Below are 22,879 nucleotides of genomic sequence, written 5' to 3'. Positions count from 1 at the left end.
ATATATATATGTATATATATATATTTCATATCCACAGTGATGATCCTGGCTTTTGAACCTCATTGTGGCCCTTCTAGTTTCACTGATTATCCTTCTCTAGCTTTAAAAACTATAAGCCACATTCTCACACTCCATTTTAATTTTTGATACTAGCATGGTACACTTCATACACACACACACACACACACACACACACACACACACAAAAGCAAGGTAGGCAGCTAAAACACAAAGCAACAGACTGCACTAAGAAACAAGTAAGTTCAGAGACCACAATTACAAAGTACCTTTAAAGGAAAACTCATTCTCTTTTCATTACCTTCCACCTCTAGGTGCCAAAACTTGCGTTTAATTCCAGGTTTTAAAGGAGATTTTTATGTCTACTCATAATCTATTCTCATATAGTTTGCCCAAGAGAGGTTAGCTATTTTCACTTAAAATTGATCCACCTTCACCATACTTGTAAGTTGAACACAAGGACTAAAGGACATGGATCTCTTAACAGCTCCTGATAGGCTTTGATTATACATATCATACTCAATTTAAATGTAGAGAACATCTAAAAATATATTTTTTTGAGTTTCAGAAAAATCATATTTATGATTTCACAAAACAGAAAATGTTATACTTAATTTGATGCTTAACACCTACTAAAGTGTTATTCTCAATTCACAGAAATGCTTCTTGCATTCAGAAATATCTCTACGAGGCAGTATAATGATTCTAAATAATTTTCATTATGAGAAAGCTTACTCACAGAGATAAATTATTTTTTGTCAAATTAAGGTAACATCCATTAAGTTCAAATATCAGATAGTCTGAACAAAACTGTGATTTTTAAAAATATTTCCAAGATCAAGAAATTGTCAAATTCAATTGATATTTGCCATAGAAAACAATTCCAGTTCCTAGTTGTTTTTTAGAATTCATCATAATTTGTTTTTAAACACTAACCTGACTCTCTCCTATGGACATAAAAGTGTTAGTCTATTCTACTTCAACCACTATCTATACATTTTCTATTGAAAAACCTTGGGAATTAAAGTAAAATATGGTCAATACATTTATCAATAATCAATGAAAGTAGGAATTTCATAACAGCACCCCCACTTAATAATTAATATTATTATATGGATTATATAACAAAGTCTACAAAACAAATTTTATCCAAAATTGTTTATTTTCCATGGTGAACTTGACTGTTTTCAAGAACGTGGAGCATAACTTACAGCCTTATCAAAATATATGCTGTATTAGATGCATTTTTTCCTACTAAGTGATAAATTTTAGGTCATGAAGATTCAATCTATATTCATAGAATATAATTTAAAATGTGTGTTTTTCCCTTTTCCTTATTTTTTAAATAATAAATAAGGAACTGATCTAATGTATGTGAATGGATACCGTAACATTAAGACAAAAAAAGTTAATTCCCAAACATTCCTGACAAAGGAAATAAAGACTTGAATTTTTGGATGTCTTTCTTCCTTTTTTCCTTTTTTCTTCTTCCTTCCTCCTTTCCATTCCATTCCTTTGTTCTCTCTCTTTCTTTTTCTTCTTTGCCTTTTTTCTTTCTTTCTCTCTTCCTTTTTTTTTAATATTTAAGAGATTTATTAAAGTATCTTATCACAGGGGCGCCTGGGTGGCGCAGTCGGTTAAGCGTCCGACTTCAGTCAGGTCACGATCTCGCGGTCTGTGAGTTCGAGCCCCGCGTCGGGCTCTGGGCTGATGGCTCGGAGCCTGGAGCCTGTTTCCGATTCTGTGTCTCCCTCTCTCTCTGCCCCTCCCCCGTTCATGCTCTGTCTCTCTCTGTCCCAAAAATAAAAAATAAAAAACGTTGAAAAAAAAAATTAAAAAAAAAAATAAAAAAAATAAAAAAAAAAAGTATCTTATCACAAAGATGGAAACACATACAAATTAGAAACGTGCAACCATCATCTTCCACAGTCAAGTTAAAATGGTATAGATTTTTCCTGTTTTCATAGCTAAAACTTCAGATCTTATACCCAACTTACTCACCCTGAATATTTTAGTCATTCTTCCTGAAAGTATCCAGGGCAGCAAATAACCAAAATGCAAACTATTATATAAAGAAAGTGCAAAGTTACACAAGAAAATGTGTAGAGAACACCACCATCCCTCCCCCGATTCAAGGCAAACAATGGCACTTTGCTCTTGCTTAACCTAGATTGTCTTCAAAAACACTATTAAAATGTAATAGACATAATGATAAAAAAAAACCCGACTTTGAATAGATGTCAAAAAAAAAGCTTGTTAGTGTTTGAAAATAAATGCTAAACAAAGGAAAGTGTATTTTATATCAAACAAGTTTGAAGAGCCCTGTATTGCAGCATTCTGTAAAATAAACAAGACAAAAAGCTGGTATAGGGTTTATTGACAAAGGCAGAACTTCTTCAGGCAGGTATGTAAGGAGGCAGTGGCTCTTTCTCAGGCATCTTCACTGCCATTTCATAGGTTGGCAAAACATACTGTGGAGGTGCTTCGAAGGCAGGGTACACAGCAATCTCCGGCATGTTCCTGTTGTTGATGTATTTATAGCAGTTCCAAACACAGTTGATTAGATATGCCTTAAAAATGATGAATAAGGCAAAGAACACAAGAACAATGAAGAAGAGGCAGCTGGAGTCCAATGCCAAGAGGTCATCTTTGTAGGGAAAATCAGGTAATTGATCCAGATACTCTTTGATTCTTGGCAAGTAAGTGAGAGAACTGACTTTACTAGCAGAATAACTGTAACTAGCAGAAATTTCCAGAAAATACTTTAAAATATAAAAGTAACATTTTATTTTATTTTATTATCACTCTCTGTAGTTTGCATTTGGTTGCAGCTCCAAAGGAAGTTGTTCACAATGTCTTTAGAAAAAAAAATTCACAGGAAAAAAATAAATCTCTCCTCATAATTCACTTTTTACTATTGTTTTTCTTTTACAGAATATTCTGGAGCTCTTCCTAATTTCCCTACTTCATATGCTGCTTTGCTAAGAATTAAAAAGAGTTCATCTTCATCTCTCTTTGGTTCAAAGACTAGACCACGATATAACAATCCTTCATTAGGAACACTGAGTGTCTCTTCACCAAGCTGGCGAGGGACAGCTCAACATTATTATTCCCCCATCAATCTTTATCATTCCTCAGATGCCTTCAAACAAGATGGTAAGTATCAAAGAAAACTGCACCTTTTGGAGTTAAACATGCAAGGAACACTTTTTTCAAGACTATTGTCATTGGGGTCAAGACTATTATAATAGGGGAGAGAGGTGAAAAGTCAATACCCCTAAAACAGAAAGTGGCAGAGTGTTTAAGATCTGGAAAAGTGGAGGATGTTAATGGAGAGCTTGGCCAATGTGATTAGAAAATGTATGTGTGGAAAAATTTTTCTTTCCAGTCTTTGGCTGGCCTAATAATTAATTTGACATAAAAGATATTAACAGGGAAAAAAACTAATTTCAAAATTAAAAGCAGGCAGCTATTATACCTTTTAGACAAAGAATCAATAAATTTGTGAAGAATTAGCAGGATAAAGAGGTTTTGACTTGAGGTAATATATTAGTGAACAAGTAACAAAATTTGTTTATATAGTCTTCTTGGCCCTATATTACCTATTTCTGGTGGTAAAGATGCCTTGTACTCTCCTACCATTTTACATGGCAGGTTGGTTTCCTGCCTTCAGGACAATGAAGGAGGGCTGGAGTGTCCTTCTTGCCCCAGCTGTTTCTTAAACTTTAATTCAAAATAATCAATATGCCAAAATGGCATACTTTCAGGTGGCATATTCTGCTCTTCTTTCGCCGTGTGAGTTTATTAATTGGTGCTTATTAAAGTGAATCTCTTATCCTTCTCTATCTTGATAATTACATTTCAAAGGAATGGGTGCCAGATCCTGGAGAAAGAGTATATTTAGCATTATTTCTGAGTGGAAAATAAATGATGCAAATTTCCAACATTAATACATCAGTTAAAGTAAGGACTTCTGAGTAGCTATTAACATTATGTTTGAACAAGATTTGCTAGATATTCTCTAACTCCATTGTTTTTAAATATATCAACAAAATAATATAAGGAATTAGCAGTCAGAGATAAACACTAAAAACCAAGTATTAGCAGGCTCTGTGCCAGACTGTTTTGTATGGCTTATCTCAATAATCCCCTCAATAAATATTTGAAGTGGATATCATTACTCTTCTATGTAAGTGAAAAATCAGAACAGATAAGTATCTTTGATAAAATCAAATTGCTAACAAGTAGACATTAAAAAAAATTAATGTTTATATTTGAGAGAGAAAGACAGAGTGTTAGCGGAGGAGGAGCAGAAAGAAAGGAAGACACAGAATCCAAAGTAGGATCCAGGCTCTGAGCTATCAGCACAGCCCTGATGCAGGGCTCAAACCCATGAACCGTGAGATCATGACCTGAGCCAAAGTTAGATGCTCAACCGACTGAGCCACCATGGTACCCCATAAGTAGGCAATTTTCATTTACGTATATCCAGATTTTAAGTCCAATACACTTTGGACTACAGTTCAGTTATGATTGATGAAGGGCTAAACATGCAAAGAAACATTTTGCAAGAACTAAATTATTGGAAATATTCTAGAAATATCATATTAGGTTGTGGTGCCAAGCACAGGAAAACATGTTTATACCAGGAAAACTGGTATAAATACTGTTCATACCAGTTGTTGCCATGTGAGCATCATCTCATAGAGTTGGCATTAAATTTTATTTAAGTATAATGTTAGCTCCTTGATCATGTTTTATTTTTCAAATTACTTATTTCTGGTATAATTTTAAAATTCCCATAATATGCTCTGTGAATGACAGTATCAAAAGATTTAGAAGAGAAGCCACAGACTGGGGGAAAATATTTGCAAAAGACATATTTGAAAAATGACTGTTAACAAAAATATACAAAGAACCCTTAAAACTCAACATAAGATAACAAACAACCTAATTTTTAAAATGGACCAAAGACCTTAACAGACACTTCACCAAAGAAGATAACACAAATGGCAAATAATCATATGAAAAGATGGACCACATCACTTGTTATCAGGGAAATGAAAATTGAAACAACCATAAGATACCAGCACATACATACCTATTAGAATGGCCACAATCAAGAACATTGAAAATGCAAAATGCTCATGATAATGTGGAGGAATAGGAATATTCATCAATTGCTGGTGGGAATACAAAATTATACAGCCACTTGGAAGACAGTTTGATGGTTTCTTACAAAACTAAACGTATTCTTCCCATAAGATCTAACAATTGCACTTCTTGGTATTTATCTAAAGGAATTGAAAATTTATGTCTACATAAAAACTTGCACATGGATATTTAGAGCAGACTTATTCACAAATGCCAAATCTTGGACACAACCAAAATGTCCTTCAGAAGGCGAAAGGATAAAGTGTGATACATCCAGACAATGGGATATTACTCAGCACTAAAAAGAAATGAGTGATTAAGCCATGAGAAGACATGGAGAAACCTTAAATGTGTATTACCAAGTGAAAGAATCCAATCTGAAAAGTCATATATTATATGATTCCAACTATATAACATTCTGAGAAAAAAAAAAAAAAAGATGGAGTGAGCAAAAAGATTAGTGGTTGCCAGTGATGGTGTTTGGAGAAGAGATGAGTAGGCATAGACAAAGGATTTTTAGGGCCATGAAAATACTCAGACTATCATAATGATGTATATAAATCATTAAACATTTGTCTAAACCCCCATAATTTACAAGAGTGGACCCTAATGTAAATGATAGATTTTGAGTGATCATGATATGTCAATTTATGTTTATCTTTGGTTAAAAAAAAAGAAGTGGTACCATTCTGGCAATGATGTCACTAATAGGGGAAGATCTGCATGTTCAGGGGTGAAGGTTTTATGGACCTTCCTCTTAATATTTTTGTAAATCTGAAATTGCTTTTAAAAAAATAAGTGTTAAGGTGCCTGGTTGGTTCAGTCAGAAGAACATGTGACTATTGATCTTGGGGTCAAGAGTTTAAGACACACTTTAGGTGTAGAGATTACTAAAAAAAAATAATTAAAATAATAAAGTCTTAAAAAACTTCCCACTATATTAATTCCAATATCACAGTCATTAGGCAGAGATGTTTTGGTTTTGTGTTCCTGAGGCATCATTATTTCATGAGACAACAACAAAGTGGAATCTATTCAGTAGTCAGAACTATAGGAGTCTCTTGTTTTTGGTATAATTTGGTACCAACTAGTGTTCTACTCCTTTTTCTTTTGTTCCAAGAGTAAATTAATATAGCTCACAATGATAAATACAATACAGGTAGTAAATATGGGTTAAAACACATGAAAATGATGAAACAACAAAAATAGGAGCTAAAATAGAGCCAGGCTTGATATTAATTCAAAGTGTCTACTGTAAGCGCCTACATACCTGCTATAGGCTAGTCCCTATTTTGGGTAATTAGCAGTCAAGGAAAAATAAACTCTGGCCAGTTACATATTTTCCAGTGTTCCAAAGAATACAGTGAAATAGTCATTCAGTAGAAGCACCGCTATATCTGACACTAAGACCAGACAAATTTTTTTTGGAGGGTCCTCATTAAGAGTTTCTTATTTGATGTAGTAGCCAGTGATCTGAACATTATTCTTATTGTGTAGATAAGAATTTTTATCAGATTTAATAAAGGTATACTTAGCTCAAAAATCAACCACAAAATGAGAAATAATTATCTAAAATTGTACTTCTTGTCTTTAATATGCATACAATCACTTGGGAACCTTGTTAAAATAGATACTCTCAGTAGACCAGGAGTAAGGCCAGATAATCTGCATTTATAAAAAGTTCCAATGTGATGTTGATGATGCTACTTGGTACACCATGTTTTCATTAGCAAGTCTCCAGGCTGTGGACTAGTGCCATATAATTTAAGTCCTTTGCTGCTGTAGTTTAATTCATATTTAGAGAATCAGAAAGAATGGAGAGTCTGAGTATTTTCCAAGTAATCTTCCATAACTATTGTTTTCTCATCCTAGAATTTGATAGATCTTGGCTAGATGTGACTTTGAGTTTGTTCTCTCTGATAAGACCCTGACATATGGCTTTTGTCAGGTAATTGCCTTTAGTCTTAATAGAGAATAAAGCCGGGGTTGACGTGCTTTTGTGAAAAATGAGAAAACTAATAGAGCCTGAATAGAAAGTCATACCACTCCTGCTCAGATGTAAGCCCAGGAGTACCCCAAGATAGAGCTAAGATTTTTCTGAAAAATGTAAAAATCTCATTTGCAAAGAAATTTGGGAAAGAAATTCTACTTTTGTATATAAAACCTGGAGAACTCTCCCACACATACACAAAGAAACATAAAAGTATATTCATTGCAGTATATGTTTAATAACAAAACATTGGAGACAACCCATATTCATCAGAAAGGAAATGGATACATAAATTGTAATTTTTCATTAATGAAAAATGGTTAAGGTGAATAAATATATATAAATAAATATAGTGTATAAGTATATATAAATAAACTATATATATGTATATAATTTGACAAACAAAATGGATATATCTCAAAATACAATGTTTAGTGAAAAGCAAAGTTACAGAGTACTACATATAATATATATATATAAGAACTTAAAAATGAAAACAATGGATATTATATATGGGTATATATGCGGTACAATTTTAAAAACATGAACTTGAGGGATCAAGCTGACTATAACACTTACCTCTAAGGATGAAGGGAGAATGAAAGCAGAGAAATGATACCAGAATTGGGAAGGTAGATGACCTCAAGTGTGTGATACTTTATTTCTTAAAATAAAAAAATCTGAAACTAATATAATTAAGCACGTGGTAGGTAAAATCTAAACTGACTCACAATGATTCCCATCTCCTGATATTTACAGTGTAATTCTTTCTCTTCAGTAGTGGGGCAAAGCTAGTAGCCCGTTACTGCAGAATAGATTGTGGAAAAAGTAATGGAATATGACTTCCAACATTTGGTTACAAAAGACTCTGGCTTCTATCTAACTTCCATTCTGAAGGAGAATGCATAATCAGGATCTGGATAAACAAAGTTTGATGGGCTATAGGGATTAGCTTGCCTAGAGAAGAATACCAACCTGTTGAGATGATCACAAGATAACACAGAAAATTAAAATAGATGGATGTTAGGAAGACAACCCTAAAATTATGATATTGTAAGAAGAATCCTCTGTAGAAAATGTAGAAGTATGGTGAGGATACTAACAGAATGAACAAAGGTTATTGTTTATTATCTCACAGTTTCTGTGAATCAGGAACTCACTGATGTGGTTCAAATGGATCCTGTGTCTTTCACAAACTGGGACTGCTATTTCATGCCTACACTCAAATGGGTATGGATCCACTTGTAAGCTCACTTATATGTTGTTGGTAGGATTCAGCTCCTGATAATTGTTGGACTGAGGGCTTTAATTATACATGGACTGTTGGCCAGAAGCCATTCTCAGTGAAACTTTCCACAGGGTAGCTCACAATGTAGTAGTCAACTTCCAGCAGCAGGAGAAAGCCAGTGCAAAAGAAGGAAGACTTCAAGAAAAACAGAATAGTCACTCACTAAATACTTGATTCAGTCAGGAAATAGAGATAGTTAATGAAGAAAAATATTTGAGCTAAAATCATGAAGCAAAAAAGAGAAATGGAGCAGTACTTTGAAGGGAGAATGTTGCTCACTGGAGTCAAGCAGAGAAGTCCTCAGAAAGTATTTTGCTTTCAATTTGATATTATTATTTTGGGTAATAATTATAATCACTTCAAATTTTATCACTGCAAATGTTCCACCCAAGAAGAGGCATTATCTAGTTTTAAAAGACACGAAGATGTTAATAATTACTCTAAAAGTAGTTGTTTGAATGTGTCACTTAATTGATTTAAAAAGTTGACTAAGGTTTAAATTGGAAATTCTCATGGCAATATAGGTTAATTGAAAGCCCTTATGAGTCAGCACCTCAAACACCTGCAGAATATGCACTAATTTTGGATTTTGTGATGTGGACAAGGATTGTTAACTACTGCTAACGTTACCTTCTCCGTTTATAAATGAATAGCCAACAAACTGGTCTTTGACTTCATTTCTTTTTGTTGTGGTGGTGGTGTTAGTAGGAGTAAACAAGTGTAGAGAGCATTTCATTCTTTTATTTGTGACAAGATGGTTAGCTTAAATCGGTGTCAAAAATAAACAAACATTTATAAATAAATAAATAAATAAATAAATAAATAAATAAATAAATAAATATTTTATCTTCCTTGAACAGAGGCAGGTCTGGATTAGGAGTAATGCTGACACGAAAGCTCAGATTTTTACTAGGGAAGTCCATTCCTGAGCTTCAGAGACTACAAATGCTATATCAGATGGAAAAGTTACAATCAATTGAAGCAGATTATATTTTTACTATGATTAAGCATATAATTATGCATTTTTTACATTTCCTCAATGATAAACACAACTTGTAATTTACATAACACTCTGAGTCTACCCAGCCTTTGGAGTTTCAACCAGTAGCTGCTGACATGTGGAAGATTCCCACACCTTACCAAATTTGTTGCCTCATATCCTCAGTACCTTGGGCTGAATTTCATTGTTGACATGGCTTATTTCCATATTTGATTTGGCACATGTGCAATGGCATCATAACTCAAAGCAATCTCTGTGTTAACAATTTTCTGTTGTTTCTTCAAAACAACCTTTGCTGATAAATTGTTTTGGAGGTTCAAATACAAAATTTAGATGATCTTTTATAAGAATAAGAATTCCCTCTAGGAGGGGAAATGGTATTTCACTTGGGTGATATACTCCTATGTAAAAAATCAGATCACTCCAGTTTCTCTTGCTTTAAAAACAAATATATCCTAATAAACGCCTTAGAATTTTATGACCATTCATTGAAACTTTGTGACTTTATTCTTTATTTTATTGTTAATATTTAGAGCTGCTATTATTGTTTTACATTAGTATACTATTCTCTCCAATTTAACTGTATGTCATTTGTGCAAAAAGCATCTCATATACTATTCTTTATCTGCTTTCGTGACTTAGAGTAGTGCCAGCTTACTAGGAGCTTAACAAATATTGTTGAATAAAGAGGTATCTACTTGAGGAAACTTAAATCTGAATTAAGGGTGAATTTATATACCATGATAGAACATTTGACTGAATATTGTTTACCTAAACTTTGTATTCTGCATTACAATTGAAGAGGCAAAAGCAATGTCCTCCTTCTGTTGACATGGTAGCATAGTAGTTTCGCATCTTCTGAAGGTTGTATGGAGTTGGTACACTTTGAACATTCTCATAAGTGATAGCATCTCTGAATCATCTGACCTTCCTTTTATAGCTACATTAGAAAATGACAAAAAAAATCTATTAGACTCTCAATTTATATTATGTGCACAGCATAATGTCACTACCCATGAAACATTCATCACAATGCTTTTTAATAAATAATGCTCTTCAATTCCTAGGAATCCTTGAAAGTTTTATAAAGACAGTTTACACTTGTTTAACTTTTATAAAGAAACAATTTTAAGTTGAAAAGAAACTTAAAGGAAGTTTTGGATATTTTTTCAAGAATTCATTTTAGATGTTCACATGGTGTGAAAATTTTTTCTCACATTTGTAATTATGAATGTCATCATAAAGTGTAATTTCTAATAAAACAATTTAAAATTTCTGGAGAATATCATATAAAATATATTATGATATTAAAAGTGCATTTTTTTGTAATTGTGTTTGACATTATAGGCTGATATTTCTTTTAGATGATATTACTGAGATACTTACGTCACATTACATGAATAAACTAGACAAAGCCATAAATCAGAGCTATCAGCAGATAGAAAGTGTTGGGGTCTGACATTGGACCTAATCTTTGAAAAAAAAATAGACATAGAACAATTCTTTAAGAGAGGATTACAGTATAAAAAACAAGTTTAAGTGTCTGGTCATGATCCAGGAAACAACTGGAAACAGAATGACCCAACACCAAGAAGCATGGCTTCCCTAGGGAAACTAGCTGTAGGACTTTCAGATGAGGTGACACTTAAACCATCTTGGCAGGAAAAACGTTAGTATGTGGGTGGCCTATCGATAAGTGACAGAAATTTCACAAGGAGTTAGAATGGGATACCAGCTTGATCCTAGGACAGGACTCTACAAGGGAAACCATTGTGTCCATAAACAAATAACATGCCAGTGCTTTAAGAAACTCCACTGGGAGGAAGGCAAATGGGTAACAGACTCCTCATTTCACGGTAGAGCTTTATCTTCCTACTCAGACATCTCTCATGGAAGATTACAGCCAATACCATGTTAATTTTAGGCATCCGTGGTTTCATGTTTATTTTCTCCTGTCTAATGATTCTAAGAAGAGGTGACTACTTCCCAGATGTAGGAAGAAGTGAGGTAGTTTGGGTTGTCTCAGTAATTCAATGACATCACTTCAAGTTAGAGAGTGGAGACCAGGAATGTTAAATAACCTATAATTATAATGCACAGTGATCTTAAATGTCCTTCCAGGCATTCACATGAGAAATTATTAAAATTCTCTTTAGAATTTTCTATGACAAGACCCCAACTTTGTATTATATTACATACAAAATCTTTTTGAAATATAATGGGCATGCCAATGCAAAATCATATAAATTACATGAAGATTATATTTAATTTTGTTAAGAGTTTTTCCAGGAGTTGTTGACCATTTCAAAAATCATACCACCTAATGATAATGCCACTCAGAATATTTGAGCCACCAATACCATACCATACTTGGATCAGTTTGTAATTGTGGGGATTTTATGAACAAACTTTTGATTAGTTTCTTATATCTTTTATTATAATTGTTCCTGAGAATTTACATAGCAAATTAATACTATTCTATGTTAAATTACTTCCCTTTGATTTGTCCTTTCATTAATCAGAAAGATATATGTATGAAGGTATCCGTTAATTTAAGAATTATAAAGGGTGAATAATAAAATATTTGTTATTAAAATAATTTGAGAGCTACTTGCCTAAACATGGAGATGAAGCACATGTCCCTCAATTCCATATTGTTTTGGGGGCTTGCTGAGACTGTGGTGGGTGGGATTGTCACTAAGGCTTATAGATAACAAAAGGGAAAAGGAGAAAAAGAAATTTTATATTTATATTTATATTTACATTTATATTTATTTATATGATTTCATGATTTACAAATGTAATTTAAACATCTGTAATTTATGCCATGCTATATGATTGCCTCCAAACCTAGACCTGGCTTATCTCCATGGCTGGGGTCATTGTGACCAAATAACAACATATCTTGTTTTCCTGACATAAAGCTAAGAAAAACCTCTCTCAGGGGAATTCAACAGTGCCTTTCTCACATGTCTACCTTCTATATTTTAGTTAAAGATTTGGAGACCTATTGCTTCCATGGGTGAAAATCCCTTTGGAGGAATGTTTTCCTTAGAGAAAATTCTGTTCTCTATGCAGATGACTGAGCCCTAACTTGTTATGTGGTTTCCTTGCAGAGAGTAAGATCAATAACTCCACAACCCAAAATTGGTTCAGGTACAGATTGATGATGCTACACATATGCCAGAAGGGCATGAAAAGATTTATTATTCATGTCATGAGGCTTGCTGATAAGAACATAATAGGTTGGTCTGAAAATGGCTTGAGCAAAGGAACAAATGAGTTGCTTTGGGTTTTATTGTGGCTGGGGAGTGGGGACTGGTGAAAATTCCAATGTGGGTCAGGGTTTGTAGAGTGTAAATTTCCCCACCTGAGTCAAGGAAGGGATGTTTTTCAGATATTTAGCCTGGCTTATCAGCTTTTCCTGAGATGAAGAAGAAGGGGAAAATTTACTGATGGGGCTTGAAAGCCTTTAGTGGTCAAAGAAAAATGGAGTCAGACTCTTGGTCATATGACAATATACTGTAAGTCAACCTCGTGTGAAAATACAAAATAAGAAACAACATCCATTAAGTAAAAATATCTACTACATAATAGCATTAAACTTTCTAGAAGGATTAACAAAATAGGATTTATAAATAAGGACATAGGATGAAAATCTATTTTCAGAATTTGGGTATATGAAAAAGTACCAGACCTGAAGGATTAATTAGAAAGCAGTTATAAAAATTGGAGCACTATAACTGATAAAGTTATGTTTAAGGTTGAGTGGTTGAATAGCTCCTGTCTTAAGCCTTAGGTCTGGGATTATACTTTAACTAGGTAGTAATCAAGAGGTTTGAACTAGGGAAGAGGAATAGAAGCCAGGTCCTATAATCGAATGATTATACGTATTTCAGTGAACATGGCTTACTAATCAAGCTATATCCTCTTTAAAAGCTTGAAAATTATTTTGCTTTAAATGTAATATTAATTATGGAGCACCTGGGTGGCTCAGTCGGTTAAGCATCTGACACTTCAGCTCAGGGCATGATCTCACCATTCACGGGTTTGTGCCCCACATAAGGCTCTGCACTGACAGCTTCAGATTCTGTGTCTCCCTCTCTCTCTGTCCCTCCTCTGCTCATAGTCTCTCTCAAAGATAAATAAATAAACTTAAAAAAATAAAATAAATGTAATATTAATCAAGTAAATTCTGAATGTTATAACAACTTCTTAACACAATACATATTTATTTCTCATTCAGATCACATTTGATTTAGTTTTTCAATGAATGCCTTTCCATGTGGAGAGTTTGGGTATCATTAGATTTGTCCCATCTAATACCTTTGATCTCTATTAGGTCCTCACTGGCATCTACTGCTATTTTACCTTCAGCTAGTTGATAAAGAGGGGATGGAGAATTGTGCATGACTTTTTGTGACTAGTACTGGATTTCACATACATCTTTTTGGTCCAGAAGGAAATTACATGGCTCCAATCCAATCATAAGAAAGGCTAAAAAAGTTTCCAGTGTTCCTAGGAAAAAGAAATGTGATTAGTAAGCAATTAAGTGGTCCCTGCCTCATACGAATAAGCAAAACCTTATGAAATATAACTTTGTACTAATAATGGCAAAAAGGTTTCATGGAAGCTGATGTATAAAAGGGCTCTTAAAGTATACTTCTTCATTTATTAATCAATTGTGGTTAAAATGGTTCAAAACCAGTTCTTTTGATTATGTAGGAAACAGTTTGTTTTAATAAATTAAAGTGGAAAATTAAAAAAAAACATTTTGGTTAAATTAATTTCTTATTATCCATACTATTCTATCAGCAAAACATAAATATCCTTAATGAAACCTTCATATTCTAATCTTATAGGAAATTTCTGTAAACTAAGAAAGGAATTATTAAGGTACTAATCAATTCAATTATAGGAAACCTTGAGTAAACTATATGTATTCTAGAGCAGAGATGAGTAAAAAGCTGTCTTCATCTGGGACACAAATTTCCTTTTTATTTCAATATGAACTTTATTTTAAGATAACTCCAACAATAAAACAGTAATTTGTGAAGACTTTATGTATTACTACAAGTGATCAAGCTAAGACTGGATAAATACCCCAGAAATTTTTAGAAAGAATGCTTAAAATGAATGGAGAATTATTCTAATTCTCTAAGTGTATGGCTATAGGACAGCATTCCAATGAAACTTAAATTAAGCATTTTTAAAATATATTTTAGAGAGAGAGAGAGAACATGAGTAGGGGAGAGGGATAGAGGGAGAGAGAGAGAATTCAAGCAGGCTCCTTGTTGTCAGCGCCCAAAGTGGCGCTCAATCTCGTGACCCTAGAATCATGACCTGAGCTAAAATCAGGAGTCAGTTGGGTGTTCAACTGACTGAGCCCCCCGGGAGGCCCTAAATTAAGCATTTTTATTTTCACAAGTACCATTATTTGTAAATGACACTTTTATCCTTTATTTTTCCTGGAAAGTTCAAAGTCCTCATTGTTACTATTTTTCTTTAATTCATTTTCTCATAAGTAATAGAGGAAGACAAAAATAGTTTATTAATTAAGTATTTATATGTAAAATATATCTCAAAACTGAGCAACTTAAAAGACCCTTCATTTCCTCACAGAAACTGTGGGTCTGGAATCTTGAAATGGCTTAGCTGGATAGTTTTGTTTAAAGGTCCCTCTTTAGATTTTAATCAAGATGTTATTGTAGTTGTATTCTCATTTGAAGGCTTGACTCATGGAATATCTACTTAAAAGTTGACTCATATGGTTTTTAGTAAGCCTCAGTTTCTTGTTCGCAGCTGGTTAAATCCAGATTCCAGTTCATCAAATGTGGGCCCCACCCATAACCTTGAACAAGTATCTTCCCCTAGAGAGAGTGACTGACAATCACAGGGCTGAAAACATTTTAAAGAACAAAAATGTGAAATCAAACTAAATATGATGATATAATACGTTAAGAAGTAAGTTTTAGAGCTCAGGAAACAAATGGAAAGCAAAATAAAACCATTACAGAATTGAAAATCTCATTAGTGGTAATATGGAAGCAACTGAAAAGATAGGGATATAGCTATAATATTTCAAAAAGTTAAACAAATGAGAAAAGAATAAGGATATAAAAGTTGTTACACAGATGATAAAAAAGACTTAAAATATATCCCTAATTGGTATGAGAATTGAGCAAATAAAGAAGAAATCTTCCTGAAAAAGAATGTCTTGAACCTACCAGTTATACAAAATGATTAATACATATTCCTAAAAATTCTTAAAAAATCAGAATGAGGAAAGAGACCTATGGACATCCAGGTGGAAAATCTAGTCATTTAGGAGTGAGAAAAGTCAGGCTGGACTCTGACTTTACCTTGGTAATGTTAAATGTGGTCAGAACGTGGAAAAATATCTCCAGTCATTAATGAAATTAATAATGAACACATAGGGGTGTCTGGGTGGCTAAGTCGGTTAAGTGGCCGACTTCAGCTCAGGTCATGATCTTGCAGTCGGTGAGTTCGATCCCCGCATCTGGCTCTGTGCTGATAGCTCAGAGCCTGGAGCCTGCTTCTGTTCCTGTGTCTCCCTCTCTCTCTGCCTCTCCCCCATTTGCGTTCTGTCTCTCTCTGCCTTTCAAAAATGAATAAATGTTAAAAAAATTTAAAAAAATAATGAACACATAATTTGTGAGCCAAGTTGTCTTTCAATTGTGAAGACAACAAACAGATATATATTTTTTAATGCTTATTTATTATTTATTTTGAGAAAGGATTCTCTGCAATAACAGCACCTGGCTTGATCTCACAAACCCTGAGATTATGACCTGAGCCAAAATCAAGTTAGATGCTTAACCAACTGAGCCACCCACGCATCCCAACAAACAGATATTCTTAACCATAAAGAAAAAAAAAATTAGGGAGTAAACTAGCAGGAAGTGAAAGAAGGCATGTTAATTTCATCCTTCTTTGTAGCAGAGAATCAACAAATCAGTTTTAAAATGAAACAATTATTTTCTGAGGAAGGACTTTCTGCAGGTATGAAACTGATATTTTACAGAGAATAACCACTAGCAATATAAGTTTATCCAACTATACCTATCCTGTAGGCTGTTCACTAAAAAGTTGATGTTAAGAAAAAAATCCCTCAAAACATTACTCCTATGAGATTTAGATTGTGTGTGATGGCATCTGTCTGTTACACAACTATCTCAAAGATTCCTACTTTGTTAAATAAAGATTTTGATGTATAGGTTATCAAGAACTTTGTGATGATTGTCATATATGTTTTGAAGTTCACCTCTACAAGTTAAGCTAAAAGCTGCAAAATGTAAAGGCATTGCTTACAGCAATTAATTGTCTCCACCAATAGATGTAGTGTACTACTTCAGGAGAATGAATCAAATAATCTGAGTTTACCTATAATCATACATTCTTGGTATGAAATCTTAAAAATGAATCTCTTTAGAGATAGAATCATTGATTACCCTTTGCTGGGGACTGGGAAGCTCTACATAGACACGTGTCCTTCAACCCCTTACAATGAACTTTATTTCTAGGAGAAATATAAGAGAGAGAAAGAAAGAAGAGGGCAGCCAATTGCTTGCTAAAATGCTTTTGGAAGTGACAATGAACAACAAAGAGATAGCTGACAGAAGATGAGCAGCCACAACAGAATATATGTTTGTCAGACCAGTCTTTTATTTTTTCAATGTGTAATTTAGCAAATCTTACCCCTCTGCTGTTCCCCAGCCTGACAACCTTTATTTCTCTTGTCCTGTTCTGACAATTTTCAGAATATAAGATTTAGAGCCACAGATCCTTAGTTAAAATCAACTGTTTACTTTGCCACTAATTTTGCAGAAGTTTCCTCTCAGAACTTCAGAGTTTTTATCTTCGAATTCTCTCAGCTCAGATAATTAAATAATAATATATATTAAAGTGCTTTATAAATGTTATAACAAAATAATAATAGTAAGAGTAAGAGCAGTGGTAATCGGATTCTAGATTCTGGATTTGTATCCCAGGTTTGCCATATATTGACTACATACATTTAGTTCATTAATTTCAGCCCGTTTTGTCATCCATAAAAAGGGAGGATTAATTTTAGTCACATGGTTGTTGTGAGTGTTTCATGATATAATAGATATAAATTCTTCAGTATAATGCCTGGCGTGTAGTAATTATACTAAAAGTAAATGTTAGTTGTTGTTATTATTAATTATAATTTATTGAGTACTTGTGATACATTTAAGTATTTATAAATGCTGATGTCAATCAATCCTCAGATTATCAGGAGACATTATCATCCACAATAAATAAACGGAGTAACAAGGATAAAAGGTTCAAGGCTAGAAAATGATAGTACTATAATTTGAACCTAAGTATGTCTAACTCAAAAGTTAAAGAGTTTTGAAATATATAAAAATATAAAATATATTTATTAAATGTTAATTTTTAAAAACAAGTTTTTATTTATTTTGAGAGAGAGAACATGAGTAGGGGAGGGGCAGAAAGAAAGGGAGAGAGAGAACCTCAAGCAGGCTCCACACTGTCAGTGCAGAGTCCTATGTGGAGCTTGAACTCATGAACTGTGAGATAATGACCTGAGCCGAAATCAAGAGTTGGAGGCTTAACTGACTGAGCCACTGAGGTGTCCCTATTAAATGTTAATTTTATGCATCATGATTATTTACAATGTTGACTTAAATGATCATATTTATAATGTGTAAACACTGGAAGGGATTATATTTTCATAACTTCATCATACAGATTAACTGTAACTGAGAGTTTGACAAGGTTTCATGGGCTTTTCCAAATTTTTATAAATACATTATAATGCAATAATAGAATATTTTGACAGTAATTTTTTGTAGTTATTTTTATTAAATTTTTTTGAGTAAAAGTTTTAAGTGATAGCAATGTCATTTGGTATAGAGAAACAAATTTCGGTTATTTTCATGTCATATTTTATTATTTGTAACTTCAAAAAAAGAACCTCAGCTAGGTTCTAGGACTCAAAGAAAATACTTGTCAGTGCCTGCCCATTGTGAGTGCTCAGTTATTATTGGATGAATGTTTAGAGTGCCATGAACACTTTTGCTTTTCTTTGCCCAAAAAGAATGACTACATGTTTAAAGAAAACAAACAAATTTACTCTAAATATGGAGGTGTATATATTTTTCAGAAATAATTTTTTTAAGCTTGAGTTTCCTGGGACATGATTCTTGTTATTTCTTTCCTGATATTTTCTTGTGGTTTTCCACAAAGAATGTGAACTTCCAACTGCTTAGTACAGACATTAGAAATACATCTTTTCTAAAATCTTCCTTATTCAGTTTTCTTTCTTTTTTTAATTTTTTAATGTTTATTTACTTTTGAGAGAAAGACAGTGCAAGCAGGGGAGGGGCAGAGAGGGAGACACAGATTTGAAGCAGGCTCCAGGCTCCAACACAGCCCTACACAGGGCTGGAACTCAAGAACTGTGAGATCATGACCTGAGCCAATGTTGGAGGCTTAACTGACTGAGCTATCCAGGGACCTAATTCTCTCTTCATTTTTCAAAGGCAGTGGTTTTACATGAGAACAATTTTGACCCAAGAGGACATTTGACAATATCTGTAGATATTTTTTGATTATTACACATTGTGTAGGGGTGCTGCTAGAATCTAGTGGGTAGGGACCAGGGATGATTATAAATATTTCACAATACACAGCACATTCCACACAACAAAGAATATCCCAAAATATGTTTGTGCAAAGTTGAGAACCTTGATCTCAGGTCACTATGGAATCAAATTCACAATTAATAAAAATAAAGGACAAAATTTTACTTCTTTTTAATTCATAATTCAAGATGCCAAAGATCCTAACTTTGCATATAATTCTGTGAGTTCTTACACTAGTACAAGCTACTAAGAACAACACTACCACAGCACATTTACTCATCATTTCTCCAGCAGAATTATCCTACATTCTTATCAATAATGTTGCTTATGTTTGTGAGTAATTGTTTTATATATTTGGGGGCTCCTGTATTCGGCGCATAGACATTTAAAATTGTTAGCTCTTCCTGGTGGATAGACCCTGTGATTATTATATAATGCCCTTCTTCATCTCTTGTTACAGACTTTAATTTAAAGTCTAGTTTGTCTGATATAAGTATGGCTACTCCAGCTTTCTTTTGACTTCCAGTGGCATGATAAATAGTTCTCCACCCCCCCCTCTCAATCTGAAGGTGTCCTCAAGTCTAAAATGAGTCTCTTGTAGACAGCAAATAGATGGGTCTTCTTTTTTTATCCATTCTGATACCCTACCCTTTTGGTTGGCGCATTTAGTCCATTTACATTCAGTGTTATTATAGAAAGATATGGGTTTAGAGTCATTGTGATGTCCATAGGTTTCATGCTTGTAGCGATGTCTCTGGTACTTTGTCTCACAGGATTCCCCTTAAGATCTCTTGTAGGGCTGGTTTAGTGGTGACAAATTCCTTCAGCTTTTGTTTGTTTGGGAAGACCTTTATCTCTCCTATTCGGTTTCACTAGATATGTCATGCAGAAGATCGATTCAAGTTACGTCTGAAGGGAGTTCTCTGTGCCTCTTGGATTTCAATGCCTTTTTCCTTACCCAGATCAGGGAAGTTCTCAGCTGATTTCTTCAAGTACACCTTCAGCACCTTTCCCTCTCTCTTCCTCCTCTGGAATACCAATTATGCATAGATTATTTCTCTTTAGTGCATCACTTAGTTCTTTAATTTTCCCCTCATACTCCTGGATTTTTTTTATCTCTCTTTTTCTCAGCTTCCTCTTTTTCCATAATTTTATCTTCTAGTTCACCTATTCTCTCCTCTGCCTCTTCAATCTGAGCCGTGGTTGTTTCCATTTCATTTTGCAGCTCGTTTATAGCATTTTTTAGCTCCTCTTGGCTGTTCCTTAGTCCCTTGATCTCTGTAGCAATAGATTCTCTGCTGTCCTTTATACTGTTTTCAAGCCTAGCGATTAATTTTATGACTATTATTCTAAATTCACTTTCTGTTATATGTTTTAAATAGTTTTTGATCAGTTCATTAGCTGTCGTTATTTCCTGGACTTTTTTTGAGGGAAATTCTTCCGTTTGGTCATTTTGGATAGTCCCTGGAGTGGTGCGGGACTGCAGGGCACTTCCCCTGTGCTGTCTTGAATAACTTTCGCTGGCGGGTGGGGCCACACTCAGACCTGATGTCTGCCCCAGCCCACCACTGGGGCCACAGTCAGACTGGTGTGTGCCTTCTCTTCCTCTCTCCTAGGGGCGGGATTCACTGTGGGGTGGGGTGGGGTGGCCCGTCTGGGCTACTTACACTGCCAGGCTTGTGGTGCTGGGGATCTGGCGTATTATCAGGGGTGGATAGGCAAGGTGCAGGGGGACGGGAGGGGCAGGCTCAGCTAGCTTTTCCTTCAGAGATCTGCTTCTGGCACCGGGAGGGAGTCAAATCCCCCGGAGGGATGGATCGGCAGAAGCACAGCGTTGGTGTTTGCACGGAGCAAGCAAGTTCCCTGGCAGGAACTGGTTCCCTTTGGGATTTTGGCTAGGGGATGGGTGAGGGAGATGGCTCTGGCGAGCACCTTTGTCACCAGCCAAGCTGAGCTCTGTCATCCGGGGCTCAACAACTCTCCCTCCTGTTGTCCTCCAGTCCTCCTGTTCTCCGAGCAAAGCTGTTAACTTATAACTTTCCAGATGTTAAGTACCGCTTGCTGTCAGAACACACTCCGTCCGGCCCCTCCTCTTTTGCAAGCCAGACTTGGGGGCTCTGCTTGGCCGGTGGGCTGCCCCTCTGCCCCGGCTCCCTCCCGCCAGTCCGTGCAGCGCGCACTGCCTCTCTGCCCTTCCTACCCTCTTCCTTGGGCCTCTTGTCTGCGCTTGGCTCCGGAGACTCCGTTTCTGCTAGTCTTCTGGCAATTTTCTGGGTTATTTATGCAGGTGTGGGTGGAATCTAACTGATCAGCAGGACGCGGTGAGCTCAGCATCCTCCTACGCCGCCATCTTCCCAGAAGCCCCCAGTTTTGATATTTTAATTGTTATTTTACTTTTTTTAGGGCATGTCTCATTTATTTTATGAGAATATATTTACTTGTATTACATAATTTATTCTTTACAGCCCAGCATTATTAGGAGTAAATATTGCTTGATTGATGGTTGAAGAAATGAATGTATGGACAATACGTGAGGACAAATGTTTTCATATCTGTAAAACCTAAGTAGTTACACAATATTAATTCATGACTTTTTATGTATTATATATATACATGTTTAACATTCTAGGAGTTTACAAAGTTTTGGGTTTTAAAAAACTTTTTATTTAGTATTATTTTCTTTAGCTCTGCTTTAGATGAATACAAAGATACATATTTTAAAATGTACAGCACCAATATTTGATATGTTTGTTTTTTATCATATATGTCATATTTTAAAAGAAATCTTAGTCAACTAAGAAATTCTAGTCAGGTCTTTAATTCATTAAAATAATGTAATTTGCTAGTTATAACTAGGTCTCTAATTCACTAAAATAATGTAGTGTGCTAGTTATAACTTTCTTTTGGTAATATGCCTCTTGAATACAAGGAAAGAGAAAAAATTTAAATACTAAAATAATGGAAAAAGAATCTTGATATTTTGAGAATTTTAAAGTGTGTCCTTTTGGCCCTTACAGAAAGTGTGGACTATGGGCCAGTGTTTGTACAAGAACCAGATGATATAATTTTCCCGACCGATTCTGATGAAAAGAAAGTAGCACTGAATTGTGAAGCCCGTGGCAACCCAGTTCCCAATTACAGGTAGAAATTCACTATTAATCATTTTTTGAAGTCTTAAGAATTCCTGCCAGTGAGATTCTGACACTCTCAGGGAGTATTATAATATCTCAAGTAATTTTTACATATATTTCTTCTGATTTTTCCTAAGGTGGCTTCGAAATGGAACAGAAATAGATTTGGAAAGTGACTATCGCTACAGTTTGATAGACGGGACCTTCATTATAAGCAATCCAAGTGAAGCAAAGGATTCTGGTCATTATCAGTGTTTAGCAGCCAACACATTTGGAAGTATTCTTAGTAGAGAAGCCATACTTCAATTTGCCTGTGAGTAAAGTATTTGCTTTTTTTCATGTACCTGTATATAGTGTATATACATGTAATTTTAAAGTTTAGTTAGGCAAAAGCTTAATTTATACCTCAGATTTTAAAATGTGGTAAAACCTTGGTCAAGCTATACAAACAATGTGTTTCTTTTTTTAATTTTTTAAAGATTTATTTATTTTTGAGAGACAGAGAGATAGAGTGGGGAGAGGCAGAGAGAGAGGGAGACACAGAATCTAAAGCAGGCTCTAGGGTCTGAGCTGTCAGCATTGATCCCGCAGGGGGTGCTTGAACCCACGAACTGGAGGATAATGACATGAGCCGAAGTCAGACAC

At 34.6% G+C, this 22,879-nt stretch overlaps 1 long non-coding RNA gene across 1 annotated transcript; it reads left to right on the top strand.

The window, feature by feature from the left end:
- The first annotated feature begins 2,951 nt into the window (after positions 1-2,951).
- LOC116738351 lies at positions 2,952-22,541 on the top strand. Its single transcript, XR_004344210.1, has 3 exons — positions 2,952-3,174; positions 22,121-22,244; positions 22,372-22,541. It is a non-coding gene; the product is annotated as an uncharacterized LOC116738351 (long non-coding RNA).
- The last annotated feature ends 338 nt before the right edge of the window (positions 22,542-22,879 follow it).

Source organism: Lynx canadensis, chromosome D1 (genome assembly GCF_007474595.2).
Source record: "Lynx canadensis isolate LIC74 chromosome D1, mLynCan4.pri.v2, whole genome shotgun sequence".
NCBI classification, from domain to species: domain Eukaryota; kingdom Metazoa; phylum Chordata; class Mammalia; order Carnivora; family Felidae; genus Lynx; species Lynx canadensis.
This window is presented reverse-complemented; position numbering and strand designations above follow the sequence as displayed.